The sequence below is a fragment of the Sminthopsis crassicaudata genome, chromosome 1 (assembly GCF_048593235.1).
Source record: "Sminthopsis crassicaudata isolate SCR6 chromosome 1, ASM4859323v1, whole genome shotgun sequence".
In the NCBI taxonomy this organism is placed as follows: domain Eukaryota; kingdom Metazoa; phylum Chordata; class Mammalia; order Dasyuromorphia; family Dasyuridae; genus Sminthopsis; species Sminthopsis crassicaudata.
The window spans coordinates 551,396,776-551,412,973 of record NC_133617.1 but is presented as its reverse complement, the minus strand read 5'-3'; positions in this window follow the sequence as shown (position 1 = coordinate 551,412,973).

Below are 16,198 nucleotides of genomic sequence, written 5' to 3'. Positions count from 1 at the left end.
GAGAAGTAAACAGAAGTGTTAACACTAAGAAGAGAATGTCTTCACAATGGGCAGGGGTCCTGATAGGTAGCTATGCCAAGGAGAGAGGTTCCTTGACAAGGCATGGTCTTGCTTTGGGCCTCTGCAAAGAAATGAGGTTAAAATTGCCCTTTAATAGGAAATCTGAGACTGAAGTAAGGTCCCGAGGAGGAATAGTTAAAGAAAATTATAAAGTTTTCTCATCAAAGAGTTTGAAACTTGGATCTTAAATCAGAAGTTTATTGTGGTAAACAATGAATTTCAGAAAATAATTTGTTGAATGATTTTATAAATAAGATTATAAAAATTATAGAAATGACTAACAATTATTTTATTTATGATATAAAGCTATTTGATACAAATCATTCCTCTGTGTCTTGTATTTTTTCTGATTCTTTTGTTTCCTCCTTTCCCCTATCTTTACACCCTGGTTATCTAAAAATACTCAATTTATTACTTCCTTCATTCAGCAAATATTTATCTGATAATCTCTTTTCTGTATAGGGCTGTGCTCTGTGCTATGGGTGTTTGTGAATTTAAATTAGACACAATCAGCTCTCAAAGAATTACAACATATGATTTAAAACTGCACAATCACATAATGAAAAATTAAGTGCTGAATGAGTATCATGGACATTAAGAATTTGCTGATATTTAAGAGATAATACGTTGAAAAGATAGGTTGAAATTACCAGGAAAGAAAAGATTTGTAACTTCCCTATATTCTCTTTATTATGCTAAGCTGTTATTCTCAGGCTACTGTCTTCAATTTCCTCCCTCCACTGTTTTTTGAAGAAGATAGGCAAGTTTTTGCCTTTTTTTTTTTTTTTTCAGAGTCTAACCTCTGCTTTGACTTTCTTCTTGTTCTTCTTCTTGTTCTTCTTGTTCTTGTTCTTGTTCTTCTTGTTCTTCTTCTTGTTCTTGTTCTTCTTCTTCATAATATATTTTCCTCAATTACATGTAAAAATCTCTCCTGCATTCCACTTCCTATTAAGGATATATCTGAAGGGCTAATGATGTTCATGATGAAGAGTGATGTCAACAAAGATAGAAATTATATATATATATATATATATATATATATATATATATATATATATGTATATATATGTATATATGTGTGTATGTGTGTATATTACACACATACACACACACACACACAAACACACACATATATCTGCTGTGGCAGAAAGTTTGTAGGGAAGGGTTGTGGAAGATAAGTTTGGATAGGCAGGTAGATACCAGCATATTAAGGGCCATTTAAAATGGCATTTTATTTTTCTGAATTTGTGTAAAGTTTTCAACATCCATTTTTGTAAAACTTTGTGTTCCAAAATTTTCTGTCTCCCTCCCTTGCCTCTGCCCTTTCCCAGGCAGCAAATAATCTGATATAAATGAAATATGTACAGTTCTTGTGAAGATAACTTTTAACATTAATTTTAAAAATGTTAAGTTCCAAATTCTCTCCTTCCTTCCCCTATTCCTTTCCTGAGACAGTAAGCAATTTGATATGTTATACATGTGCAATCATGCTAAATATATTTCCATATTACTCATGTTGTGAAAGAAGAAACAGAACAAAAAGCCCTCACAAAAATATAAAGATAGTAAAGATAGGATGCTTTGAAAGACATTCAGATTTTATCAGTTCTTCACGAGTCCTTTGAAGTTGTTTTGGATCATTGTATTGCTGAAAATAACCAAGTCATTCACATCTGGCTAATTCTTCACTATATCTAGGGGTGATTTTTTTCTAGTATCCTTCTGCATGTTTTCTTCTCATATTTGAATGCAAGCTTCTTGAGAGTATCTTGCTTTTCTTGAATTCACAGTGCTTAGCACATAGTGTCTGGGAAATATTACTTGCTTAAATTCTCTCTCTGTTTTTGTGTCTCTCTGTATCTTTTATCTGTCTCTGTTTCTATCTCTCTTTCCTTCTCTCCCCAGAAAAATCTCTCCTGCATTCCACCTCCTATTAAGGATATATTTGAAGGGCTAATGATGTTCATGATGAAGAGTGATGTCAACAAAGATAGAAATTATATATATATATGTATATATGTGTGTATGTGTGTATATTACACACACACACACACACACACACACACACACACACACACACACATATATCTGCTGTGGCAGAAAGTTTGTAGGGAAGGGTTGTGGAAGATAAGTTTGGATAGGCAGGTAGATACCAGCATATTAAGGGCCAGGCATGTCTATTTGTGGAATTTGGGATTAATCTATGGGTAATGAAAATTCATTGGAAACCCATATAGTAAGTTATGAAATCTAATACAATGCTGGTTTCAGAAAATAGTTTAGAAGTGGAAACAAGAGATTAAGAGATATGCTGGAAGAAACTAAGAGTGTTCTTCAAAGAGCTACTATCAGGTAGTAAAACTGGAGTCTTCCCCCCCACCCCAAATAGAAGATTATGCTTTCAAATTCCCTTTTCTCGAGCTTATTATATAATAGATTTAAACTTGTCTATTTATGGAAATATTCCTAAAACAATATATTTCTTAGCTAGATTGTTTCCTTATTAATCTATTTTTTATCCCAGGATATTTTAAGGTTTTTTTACTTACTACTTTCAGGCAAATGAGAAATTGGAAACAATCTGAAATCTTTTCTTGTCCCATTGCTACAAGTTAGATGAGAATTGTGAACCCTTTAAGTTGTTAATCTGCCAAATATTTTTTCTAAGACAGATATATTAAAAAATGACCCACATACAAATACATATAGATACATATATAATACATATATGTATATATATATATTCATTTTAAAACTGCAACATAAATGGAGGGAAAAGAAAAGGAAGAAGAGAAAAGGACAGAGGATATGATTCAATAATTTTCCTTATGGAATATGATAAAATTAAAGATTCAGGTCTCTATTCTACTATGTAGAAGTGAAACTGACCTTGCTATACTAGGAAATAATAGGATGGGATAAATCTTTCCCCCTCACCTCAATTGTCATAGTAATACTGCATAATATAAGCAAGATGAAATCAGTGTGAGATGAGAAACAAATGGAGGGGGATGAGAAGTAGAGTAAATATTTTTTTTCCTCAAGATATTGAGGTCATTTTATGATAGCTAAAGCAGAACTATTTCTGAGAGGCATTTGTAATACTCTCATGGAGCTTTTATTGATTTGCTGCAAAAAAGTCATTTATTCTTTCAAATGTGTGCAACTTCTTTTGAAGTCAAAGGTAAAGGGTACACCTGGATCCTAACAGGATAGTTTGGCTGAATTTTCTAAAACATATTTGAATTGGGAAAAATACATATGGTATGTTTAAACTAGGAGATTAATTTCACACAGAAAAATGTATTTATTGTATTGCTTTTTCCTGAAATAAAATTGATTACATATTTGCTTATAATTAGTTTGCTTAATTATCCTACTGTTATCTTTGATCTTCTCTTTGTCATCTAAGGTAGAAGTGATATGATATCCGCTCTACATCCCTCCATTTAAATAAATATACTCTTCCAGATTCTTTCTAAGGTTCAATGTACTCTGTCGGTTGCATATTAACTCTGTAGCCCAACTCATGAGCTCCCACTGACTGGTTACTTTTCTGGTCAAGTTGAAGGCTAATCAATTAAAAACAAAGACATTAGGGATAGGGTAGGGACTGGACTATCAGTGGGTAAGGTACATATATGTAGAAAACATAAAATGAGAGGCACACAGATAAAGAACCGTGTACTGCAATGTGGCTGAAGTTTATGTGAGAGGAGCAACTTAAACGTCTGGTGTTATAAACCTACAGATATTTTCTGGTGATGTTCACACAATTATTTCCTCCAAGTCTTATGCCCTTGTTCCTAGTGACACTAGTCCTGTGGCTGATGATGATCACTGCCAGACAGTTCTTTGCCTGAAATCCTTGCCTAGCTCTTTAGGGAACAGTGGGTATTGTCATGTACTTTTAAGAGCCATACATTTTTTTCCTGCTATCAATTTTTTTTGGAAAAAGGAGAAATACAGCCTGAGCCCAATAAAAAAATCATCCTTTCCCTCTTTTCCCCTGCAACATTTTCTTGTCTTATTATTTAACTTTAGTTTAATCTTTAAAATATTTATCTACCAAGCCAGACAAGCCCCAGGCACCAAGCTCTTTAGAAATAAGAGTATGTAGTATCTTCCCAGATAACCAATGCCCTCAGGCTAATTTTTGAGTGAAACTAAACTTGCTGGTCACTTTTTTTTTTTTTTTTTTTTTTGTATAATAAAGGGGATATATTAAATAGAGATGGTGAAGTGGAAAACTAGAGCAAGAGAGAAAAGATGTGCAGAGTCTAAGGAGAGAAGTACAATTAAAAATTGGATTGTTTGTACTTTTAGCTTTTTCCTATAGGATTGTTAAAAGAAACAACCAAGCCAACAAAATATTCTTAATTTTCAATTAGGATGGGTAATTACCTGTCATATCTGGTCAATAGAAGCAGAGAAAAACTTTTTTCACCCAATTCTGGATTGTACCATACAGAGAAAATAAAATCGAAACGTGGGAACAGAAATGAAAAACAGAAGTTAAAACCTGTTATAGGGTAGACCTTTTCTTGGCTATCGTTTGGATGGTTGTTTCAGCTCACTTCAAAAACTCATTCTCATCTTTTTCCTCACTCTCTTTCTTATACCTCACATATCTAATCAGTTGCTGAATCTTATCCAATATATTTGTATAATATATGTACTCTTTCTTATGCAATTGCCACCCTACACATTATTTGGCTTTTTATGAATGCTTTCTTGTCTATATAATCAAGAAAAATGCCAGTACAAACTTTCATTCCAAGTTTTGGTTTTGGAGTTGGTGGTGATATTGGCAAGGTAATATCCTGCTTTTTGCTATTTACAGGTACTGGGCTGTCATGATTAACTAGCTTGCTGAAAAGATGTAGTGAGTGATTTGTCCAGAAGATGGTGTTCCAACTACACAAAAGTAGCCTATTTCCACTTCCCACTAGCTTCCTCTTTCCTGAGTCCTGGGGCAGATAGCCACAATTTCTATGAATCCACAGATATGATCTCGAATATGCCCCAAATTACTAAAAATGCTCCTTGACTCCTTATACCATGTTAGGATTCTTTCTTCACTTAACATTTTCTCATTTGTAAGACTTGGTTATTTTTTCTTTTATTGTCCACAAAAGCAGTAACATAGCAACACAAAATAAAATTGTAAAGATTTTTAAATAGCAAGCTGTAGTATTTGTTTCACCTACATTTATCTCTACTCTCAGCTGGTAGAGTGGGGAAGGAGAAAACAAAAAGGATTCCATAGGTTTTAGAAATTGCTGAGCTTGTCTTATTAAGTGTTATAAGGCTGCAGGATCATAGCAATGGTCTCAGAAATCTTTTGTTTTTTATTTTTGCTTTTGGTCTCAGCAATCTTGAATATGCTCTGTTCTGTTCTGACTTTGCTCTGTTTATTCCTTTTTACTCTTAGTGCCCAGGGTTCAATATTAATCAATATTAGTTCTTGCTTTATTCTACCAATATTCTCTAGTTGCTATGGAGTGGGATGATACCTTTCTCATTCCAAAGTAATTTGGAGAGATGTGGGAGTCTGTTGATAAATGTTTAATAATGGACTCTCCAAACACATACACACATGCATTCACATATACAAACATATATGTATATATATATAGACACATTCATACTTTTTGGCTTTCTACAATATACTCACACATGCATGACACACTCAAATTGCATTATTGATATTTTTTCCCATCAATCAACAAAACAGCATATCAAGACTAGATTTGTAGAATTTGTTGATTTCTGAGATGTAAATGTTTACACTGAAAATTTAATAATTCTTTCTGTCCAGAGCTGAGTTGCCTCCAGCACTCCCTTAGATGGATATATATATATATATATATATATATATATATATATATATATATATATATATATATATATATATATATATATATTTTTTTTTTTTCTTTCCCAAGCCCATGAAACTCATAGCAAGAAATCTCTTTAAAAGACAAAGAGAACAGAAATTTGAGGTATCTGAAAGATTAAATCCCGTTTCCTACCTTACATGAACCTCATTAATTCTTTATTGTAGACAAAGCTAGGAGATCCTGGGAAAGGCAAAATTGTCTTATCTCATTTTCTTTCACCAGCTTGTATTCCCTTATCTAGAAGGCACTCCTTTCAGTGATGAAGCTCCTCTTCCTTCCTTTTAGGCAAAGATCAAGTATCTTCATAAAAGAATTCTTTGGATACACCAGCTGAAAGCAGTTTCTCCATTTTCAGATTTGTTGTAGCTCATTTTTGGAATCTTTTCTTTACACTTGTTATATACTGTCTTATATAATAGCTATTTATGTATGGCTTGCTTCCTTGCCCACTTCATGTTATAAGTTATGTAAAAATAAAACTCATCATTTTTTATCTTTGTATCTCTAATACTTAGCAAAGTTCCTTGTAATAGTAATTAACAACTTGCAGATAGAGGAGTAGATGATAAAAGTTTTGGCTTTCCAAATTCCCTTCACAAAAAATAAACAAGACATCACCTCAGAGCAACAGACATAGACATGAGGTAAAGACACTAGAAAAGAACCTAGGAAAGACCTGACTTGCTGGGGAAGGTCTGGCTTGAGTGAACACCAGGATAACTCTGTGGGATCATAAAACATCAACCCCCAGGGGCAATTTAGTTGGGAGACCACCTCAGTCTCTGAAACTTTTATTTTGCAGACTGTGTGGGGTCTGAAGACTGAGCAGGAGAAGATCCCTTTTAGTGCCAAGGGATGCCAAACACAGCTGTGCTGGCCAGAAGTATCCTAAGCTGTGGCTGTGGGGAGAAGGAGCTAGCACACACCTGCAAGGGGCAGATAGTGAGGGATGGGGACTCTATAAATTCTGGGTACCTGTAGGAGAGGAGGTCTCTGGTTTTTCTTCGGGGGAAATGAGGACAGCCTTAGTTTGCAGCTGCCTGAGTGATCATAATGAGCAAGATCCGTGTGGACTGGGGCCCCAGCTTTATTTTATGGGTGAAGAAGTAAAGCCAACATTGAGCCTGGGACAGAACTCAGAAAATAACAGACCTAAGAGGTGGGGCATCATTTCCCAAATTTAGGGATTAAAACTTGTTTACATTAATTGCTGCTAAAAAAATAGCTAAAGAAACAAACAACTAATAACTAAAAAATGAGTAAGAAAGAACTCAACTTTATAAAGTTACTTACAACAGGGATACAAAAAATATGGCTTCATATTCAGAGGAAAATAATGGAGCTAAAAAAACCCACTCCTTTTTCAGTGAGAAAAATCCAGTGGTACCCAGTACAAAAAGAATTCTTGGAAGAACTTAAAAGGGACTTTAAAAATTACATAGGAGAGACTGAGGAAAAATTAGAAAAAAATAAGAGGCTCTAATGAAAAGAAAGCCAACCAACTTGAAATAGAGGATCAAAAATTTAAGGAAGAAAATAATTCCTTAAAAAAATTAGCAAGGGGAAACTAATGACATTCTAAGATGTCAAGAGATCATAAAATAAAATGAAAAAAAAATGAAAAACTAGAAAAGACATTGAACATCTCAGAAAAAAAACAGATCTAGAGAACAGATTGAGGAGAAATAATATAAGAATAGTCAGACTACCTTAAAAATATGATTAGAAAAGAATCTTGATATGATTTAACAAGAAATTATCAAGGAAGATTGCCCTGAAGTTCTAGAACAAGAAAGCAAAGCAGAAATAGAAAAAAAAATCCACTAATCACTACCTGAAAAAGATCCCAGGAGAAAAAACTTATAGGAATATCATAGCTAAGTTTCAAAGCTCCCAGGTTAAGGAGAAAATATTGAAAACAACAAAGAAAAAAATAATTTAAATGTTATAGAGTTATAACAAGTATTACACAAGACCTTGAAGGACTATGAGTCTTAGAATACTATATTCCATAGAACAGAAGAACTTACCCTGTAAAATTAAGTATAACTGCATAAAAAATATGGACATTTAGCAAACAGGTCTGTTTTTAATTCATTATTTATTTATTTTTTATTAAAGCTTTTTATTTTATGTTCCTTTGAAATTCTTGACCTTTTGTTCTTCCAGATGAATTTTGTTGTTATTTTTTTCTAGGTCAGTAAAATAGTTTTTAGAAGTCTGATTGGTATACAACTAAATAAATAGATTAGTTTAAATAGTATTGTCATCTTTATTATATTCGCTCAACCTATCCAAGAACACTTGATATTTTTCCAATTGCTTAGATCTGACTTTATTTGTATGGAAAGTGTTTTGTAGTTTTGCTCATATAGTTCCTGACTTTCCCTTGACAGATAGTTTCCTAAATGCTTTATACTATCAACAGTTATTTTAAATGGAATTTTTCTTTGTATTTCTTGCTGTTGGATTTTGTTAGTAATATATAAGAATGCTTTATGTGGATTTATTTTTTATCCTGCACCTTTGCTAAAGTTGTGAATTGCTTCTAATAGTTGATTTTAGTTGATTTATTTGATTCTCTAGGGTTCTCTAAGTATACCATCATATCATCTGCAAAGAATGATAATTTGGTTTCCTCATTACCTACTCTAATTCCTTTAATGTCTTTTTCTTCTCTTATTGACAAAGATAGCATTTCTAATACAATATTGAATAGTAATGGTGATAGTGGGCAACCTTGTTTCACCCCTGATCATTCTAATTTATCCCCATTACATATGATGCTTGCTGATTGTTTTAAATAGATGCTACTGACTGTTTTAAGGAAAAGTCCATTTATCCCTATACTCGCTAGTGTTTTTAATAGAAATGGGTGTTGGATTTTGTCAAATGCTTTTTCTGCATGTATTGAGATAATCATATGTTTTTGTTAATTTGGTTATTGATATAGTCAATTTGCTAATAGTGTTCCTAATATTGAACTAGCCTTGCATTCCTGTTATAAATCCTACTTGGTCATGGTATATTATCTTGAGGATGACTTTTTGTAATCTTTTTGCTAATATTTTATTTAAGATATTTGCATCAATATTCATTATTATGAATTATGTGCATACCCTTTGATCCAGCAGTGCTACTACTGGGCTTATATCCCAAAGAAATACTAAAGAAGGGAAAGGGACCTGTATGTGCCAAAATGTTTGTAGCAGCTCTTTTTGTAGTGGCTAGAAACTGGAAGATGAATGGATGTCCATCAATTGGAGAATGGTTGGGTAAATTATGGTATATGAATGTTATGGAATATTATTGTTCTGTAAGAAATGACCAGCAGGAGGAATACAGAGAGGCTTGGAGAGACTTACATCAACTGATGCTAAGTGAAACGAGCAGAACCAGAAGATCACTGTACACTACAACAATGATACTGTATGAGGATATATTCTGATGGAAGTGGATATCTTCAACATAGAGAAGAACTAATCCAATTCCAATTGATCAATGATGGACAGAATCAGCTACACCCAGAAAAGGAACACTGGGAAATGATTGTAAACTGTTAGCATTTTTGTTTTTCTTCCCAGGTTATTTTTACCTTCTGAATCCATTTCTTTCTTAGCAACAATAACAACAACAACAACAAAATTCGGTTCTGCACACATATATTGTATCTAAGATATACTATAACATATTTAATATGTATGGGAATGCCTGCCATCTAGAGGAGGGGATGGAAGGAAGGAGGGGAAAATTCGGAACAGAAGGGAGTGCAAGGGATGATGTAAAAAATTACCTATGCATATGTATTGTCAAAAAATGTTATAATTATAAAATTAATTTTAAAAAATAAAAAAAATTGATTAGGAAAAATTGGCACAGAAGAAATAGTAGGGGAGGATAGGTAGTGTTGGAACCTTACTCTCAATGGGAATGGGTTAAAAAGGGAAATATGCATATACACACATATTAATAGGGTATAAAAGTCTTCTAAATTCAGAAAAAAAATAGGAGAGCAAGAAAATAAGGTAGAGTGAGACATTAAGGCCGGGACTTTTACAGGTGTGATCAGGTTAAGAATTAGAAGGGCAAGGTTGTGGGTAGATTCAGCAGTATTAGACCTTAACCTATATTTTAAGGGAGAGCATTGTTGAATTATAAAGGATAATTTTTATTTTTTTAAAATTAAAATCTTCTTGGATAAATAAAACCTATGTAGCTAAGAATAGAAAGAATGCAGAAAATTGAGGGGGGAAAAAGACAAAGATAATCTATGTCTAGATAGGATGGGATTGGATTAAAATATTTCTGTGGTATAGGAAATGATGAATTGGTTGACTTAGAAAAACATGGAAAAACTTGGACCTCTGAAGCAAGATGCTGTCTACACCCCCCCAAAAAAATAGATGATAGCTGGGAATAAGAATAGTAAAGGCATAGAGGAATGATAAGCATAGTTTAAAAAGCAAGCATAATAAGTATGGCTTTTCTAAAACATGTTACACAAAATAATAATCAATAAAGAAAATATGAACAAAAAACACAGACCTAAATTGAAACTGAATAATAACATCTTGAATGGAATAGAGAGAAATAAAGAGAAATTCATAGAAATAGGATATCAATGTGCCCCTTACTTATATTACTGATACTTATCCACAACAATAGTATCAGCAGCATCAACAGGTTAGTGACTCCCTTACTTAAGCCTAAAGAAGTAATATGTTATCTGAGTCACAAAACAGGTCATATAATCTGCCTAAGTTGTAAACAGAGTGGCCATCTCAGTTCCTTTAAAAAATTATCAGTTAAAAAAAATTAGAGAAGCTATGGTTTGTAATGCTCCAGATATCTTACTCTATATCTGGACTCTCTTCTCTTTAGTCACATCTCCATATATTCATAGAACTCAAATGATTAACCTATTGTGGTCATATGATTTATTCAACATGTGTGCTTCAAGATGTCTTTCAAACCTCTAATTGTTCTAGTTTCTACTGGTCTTTTGATTCTTTTATTATGGCCAAGGGAATCCTCAAACCATATTTTCCCATAGAATGTGGAAAAGTGAAGTGGTAGGAGATGTGCTTTTGGTCCCCCAATTCTAAGTTACAAACTATTCCAAGAGAAATCAGGGCAAAAGGTTCATTAGCCAGGATTACCATGGTTGCTATCCATCTCTGGATTTGGGATTAATCTAAATTCCCTTCTGCAGTGCAGGAAAGTTGTTTTAGTTACCTGCTTGAACTTCACCACAAAAAATAGGCTGCAGCAACTGGACTTCCCTGTCACTTTATGGCAATCTGGCAGTTCAGTTTCAAAGTTAGATGCTACCACTCTCCTGAATGATGATGATCATCAAGTCTGATTTCAATGACAACTTTCCAATATTGCAATACTCTATGGAGTTTGGGGCATTTTTTTCTAGCTTTCCCCTCCCTTAGGAATGCTTGGAATGCTATCCCTCTTCTACTCTTATTGATCTCCTTGGCTTTCTTTAAGTCCAATCTAAGAGTCCATTTTTTTACACCAGAAGTTTTTCCTAATACCTCTTAATTTTAGTGCTTTACTTCTGTTTCATTTCCTATTTATTTTGTGTCATATGTATTTGTTTTTCTGTTGTCCTCCCCTCTTGAATTGTAAGTTTTTTGAGGGCAGGGACTATTTTTTGGCCTTTTTTATTTTCAACACAGCACAGTATCTGGCACATAGTTGGTAATCAATAAATGTTTATTGATTGGTTGATAGAAAAGAAGATTGGTTGAAAGAAAGAAGAGATAGTCTATATTACATCAAATGGACTGAATGCCCTCTGATTTTATTGTCCAGTTTCCCGCTTTATAGTACACTCAAAACAGTATAAATTTCCTGTATGCCACAAACTCAGTTTCCCTTTATGGAATTTCAAGGACCTCATGTTCCTATGTAGGTGAAATGGCAATTCAGAAATACTTGTCATAGCAACAATAAATGACAATGTTAACTAGAATAACAATGTGATAATGCCAAAACATACATTTTGATTAGGAAACTAAGTCCTTAGAGGAAAATTTGTATTTCTGAAAGCATGTATTAATGAAATAGAATAGAAAGAATTAATACATTTACATTGGAATTAAAAAAACTCACCAGAAAACAAATTAACAACACCAAAATAAGTACAAAAGAAATCTTCAAAATTCAAGATTAAACTAAAAAATAAGAAAATAAGTTATATAATAGAAAAATAAAACCAAGAATTGTTTTTGAAAACTAATAAATCAATAAGCCAATTAACTTTGATGAAAAATAGGAAAAAAATCAAATGACCAAAATAAAGAGAATTAAAGAGAATCATTAGACTCTATTATACACAATTATACATGGGCAAAATTGAAAATTTAAAGGAAATATGAATCTATGATATTCAAATTATTTTTTCTTTATTTTAGATTTTTTTTAATTTATAAAACACTCTCTGCCTTGTTTGAATAGAACACTAAATTTGATGAATAGATGGCATTATCATATTAATTTTGTTAGTACCTCTCAACTAAGATAATGAATAACTTTAAAAAAATTGTCATTTTTGACTTCCTTACCACATATTAACTTGTATTTTATATGTCTTCAGTGTGTCTAGCAAGTTTGATGCCAATGTATTTTATGTATTCTGTAATTATTTTTCTTTTTTATTATTTTCCCCTGGAATTATTTTTTTTTATTATATGGAAATATTGACAGTTTGGGGTGCGTATTTTCTATCCTGCTACTTTAAAAATGCTATTGATTGTCTCATTTGGTATCTTTGCTGATTCTTTGGATTTTTCCACGTAAACCATCATTTCATATGTGAATGGGAATAATTTTTCTTCCTCTTTCCCCAATTTCATACCCCTTCATTTCTTTTTCCTTTTAAATTGCTATTGTTATCAATTATTTATGCTTAACTTTTTTTTTCATACAAGGGTCCAATATTGGATACAGGGAATGGGTAGGGAATATCTGGAAATTTCTGAGTTGTAAAAACCAATAAAACTTTGTAAAAAAAAATATGGTCATCAAAAAAAGCAATGGAGAGGTTTAGGAAACTTGGAAATTGGCTATATCATATTACTATTGAAGAATTTCACAAAAGTAACCAAGTAAATGGTGTCCTCAAAGAGATATATGACTAGAAAAGAGTTAATTTAATCATGTGTCTAGAACTAGGGATAACATATTAGCACCATGGATATTTTAAAGTTAATCTTGCACAGGAGAGCTTGAAGAGTCCCTCCGGACATTGGGTGTTCTCCTTTGTGATAGATTTACAGGATGAGATGAACAAAAGGCATTAAAAAATGAGGGGACATGAATATTATAAATAACTGAACAAAGGATTGATAGAAATTATTTGACATACTAGCAGATTTGAGAGTAGAACTCAGATATCCTGATTTCTGATCCAATGCATTTTTTACTATATCATTTTGCTTCTATATATCTGCAACTCCATAAATTTCGACTTTTCATTCTTTATAACTATTCTGAAGAAAAATATAAGTTCTCCTGTAGACCACTCAGAACATTTATAAATGTCCTAGAGAGTCTGACACTTAATGAATAGATCAAGTTATTATAGCCACTTTCTTTTTTGTTCTAAAGTCTCTGGATATCTATAAATTATCCATGGTCCTAATGATTTTATTTTATTTTTTTCCACGAACTTTGAACAATTTCTTTGACTAGGGTTAGCAAAAGGGGTTTGGTGTTTTCAGTCTTGATTTTTCCTAATATCCTGCTGGTTACTTGTAGGTTGTGGTGCTTCATGCTGAGACTCAGCTAAGGCTTGCAATTTAACCAAGAAAAGTGATAGAGAATTTCATTTTCACTTGCAAGTAATTTGAACTGATTCTTACTGAAGAATAAAATAAAGACAAGAACTTTATAAAAATGTGGGAGGGTGGGTGGAGGTGGGGAACAGAGGTTGATGCTCTATCTATCTATCTGCCCTTCCTAGATGCCTCATTTTTACCTCTTTTTATGAGCTTTTATTATCCTGTGCTCTGCAGGCATCAATCAAGTCTCTTTAAGTGTGGACTATTCCAAATCCTCCCAGTTATAGGTTTCTCTAAATTGAAAACCTGATCTGATTATGAGTTTTAATTATTCAGCATTATATTTAGGGTATGGTGATTGGTCTATCTCCCCAGCTGCAACTGGAAAATTAGTTATTCATTCAGTTTGCAATAAATATTCTCAGGGAACCAACTTCGGTGAAAGAAAGTGACTTCTGACCAGTCTGTCAAAAGGTGTTTATTAGCAGTAGGCATTGGTGTCAGCTACTATTACAGAAAAAGTTCCTGCTCTAAAGTAGCTTATAGTCTACTGACTAAATGCAAACAACTCTGTACAAGCAAAAAATCCACAGAAGAAATTGGAGATAATCAACAGAGGGAAGGAAATGGAATTAAGGGGCATTGGGAGAGACTTTTTGCTGGAGGTGAAGTTTTAGATGAAACTTGCAGGAAACAAAAGCATTCAGAAGGAACAGATGAGTAGGGAGAAAGTTTCAAGCATCGACTACAGCAAGAAAAAAATTCCTAGAGTTGGGAGACAGTACATCATGTTCCAGGAAGAGTTAGGAGGCAAAAGTCACTGGATCAGAATATATGGAGATGTAAGCAGTAAGAATACTGGAAAGGGAAAAAGGGATTAAGTTTTAGAGGATTTTAAAAACCAAATAGAAGATTTTTATATTTGATTTTGGAAGTATATTCCCATATGCTTCCCATATGCATACTCCTATAAGCCACTGGAATTGAATGAATAGGGGAGTGACTAGTATTGAAAGTATCCTGATTCTCACATATATGCTCGCAATAAATCTATTAAGTCTTACTACCATCACCAATTAACAGTGATTTCCTCATTACCTACTCTAATTCCTTGAATCTCTTTCTCTGCTCTTATTGTTGAGGCTAGTGTTTCTAGTACAATATTGAATAGTAATGGTGATAGTGGGCAAGCTTGTTTCACTCCTGATCTTACTGGGAAAGGTTCCAGTTTATTGCCATTACATATGATGTTTACTGACGGTTTTAAATATATGCTCCTTATTATTTTAAGGAATAGTCCATTTATTCCTATACTCTCAAGTGTTTTTAGTAGGAATGGATGTTGGATTTTATCAAATGCTTTTTCTGCATCTTATTGAGATGATCATATGGATTCTTCTTACCATCCCAATTGACATGATTTAGTATTGGAGGGAATTTATAAAATAATCTCTAATACATACATTCTAGATAACAAACCTTAAACTGTGGGATTATGTAACAATGTGGGAGCTGTAAAATTATGATTTATTATTGGTAAATATTTGGTTTGTATACCTATTTTATATAAATATATATCTAGAGTTATATGAAAATTTCTTGGGAAAAAGGGGTTGTGAGTGGAAAAAGTTTAAGAAGCCCTGGTACATGAGTATCCTGATAAATGTTTAGCAATTAGCTCTCCTCCTCTTCTATTCTTCCTTCCTCAAATGTTTGCATTTTAAGTTTAATTTGAATTATTAACACTTTTTTCCCATCACTTTCTTGATTCTAGGTAATCAAGAGAACAATAAATCATTTGTAGTGAGTGTTTACCAATTTCTGGGATTTGAATGCTCACAGAGTTAAATTTAACATTTGGCTCTCACAAGCTGATTTGAGAAACACAAAAGAATTAAGCCCAAGTTTGTATACATGACAAATTATAGAGCTGGGATTTGAAACTAATTCTTTGACTTAAAGTCTAGCATTAATTCTTTTACCCTACATACATCTTTTTTCTTATTTTAACTTTTAAATAATAGCTTTTTATTTTCAAAATACATGCAAAAATAATTTTCAACATTTCATCCTTGAAAACCTTGTGTTTCAAACTTTTTCCCCTCTCATCCCTCTACCCCCTCCCCACATTGCAAGTAATCCAGTGTATGTGAAACGTGAAATTCTTCTATACATATTCCACATTTATCATACTGCACAAGAAAAATCAGATCAAAAAGGAAAAAAATGAGAAAGAAAAAAAGCAAACAGCAACAAAAAGGTGAAAATACTATGTTGTGATCCACATGTAGCCCCCTTAATCTTCTCTCTGTAAGCTGATGGCTCTCTCCATCGCAAGTCAATTGGAATTGATTTGAATCACCTCATTGTTGAAAAGAGCCATGTCCATCACAGCTGATCATCACATAATCTTGTTGCTGCCTGTATACACCTTTTTCT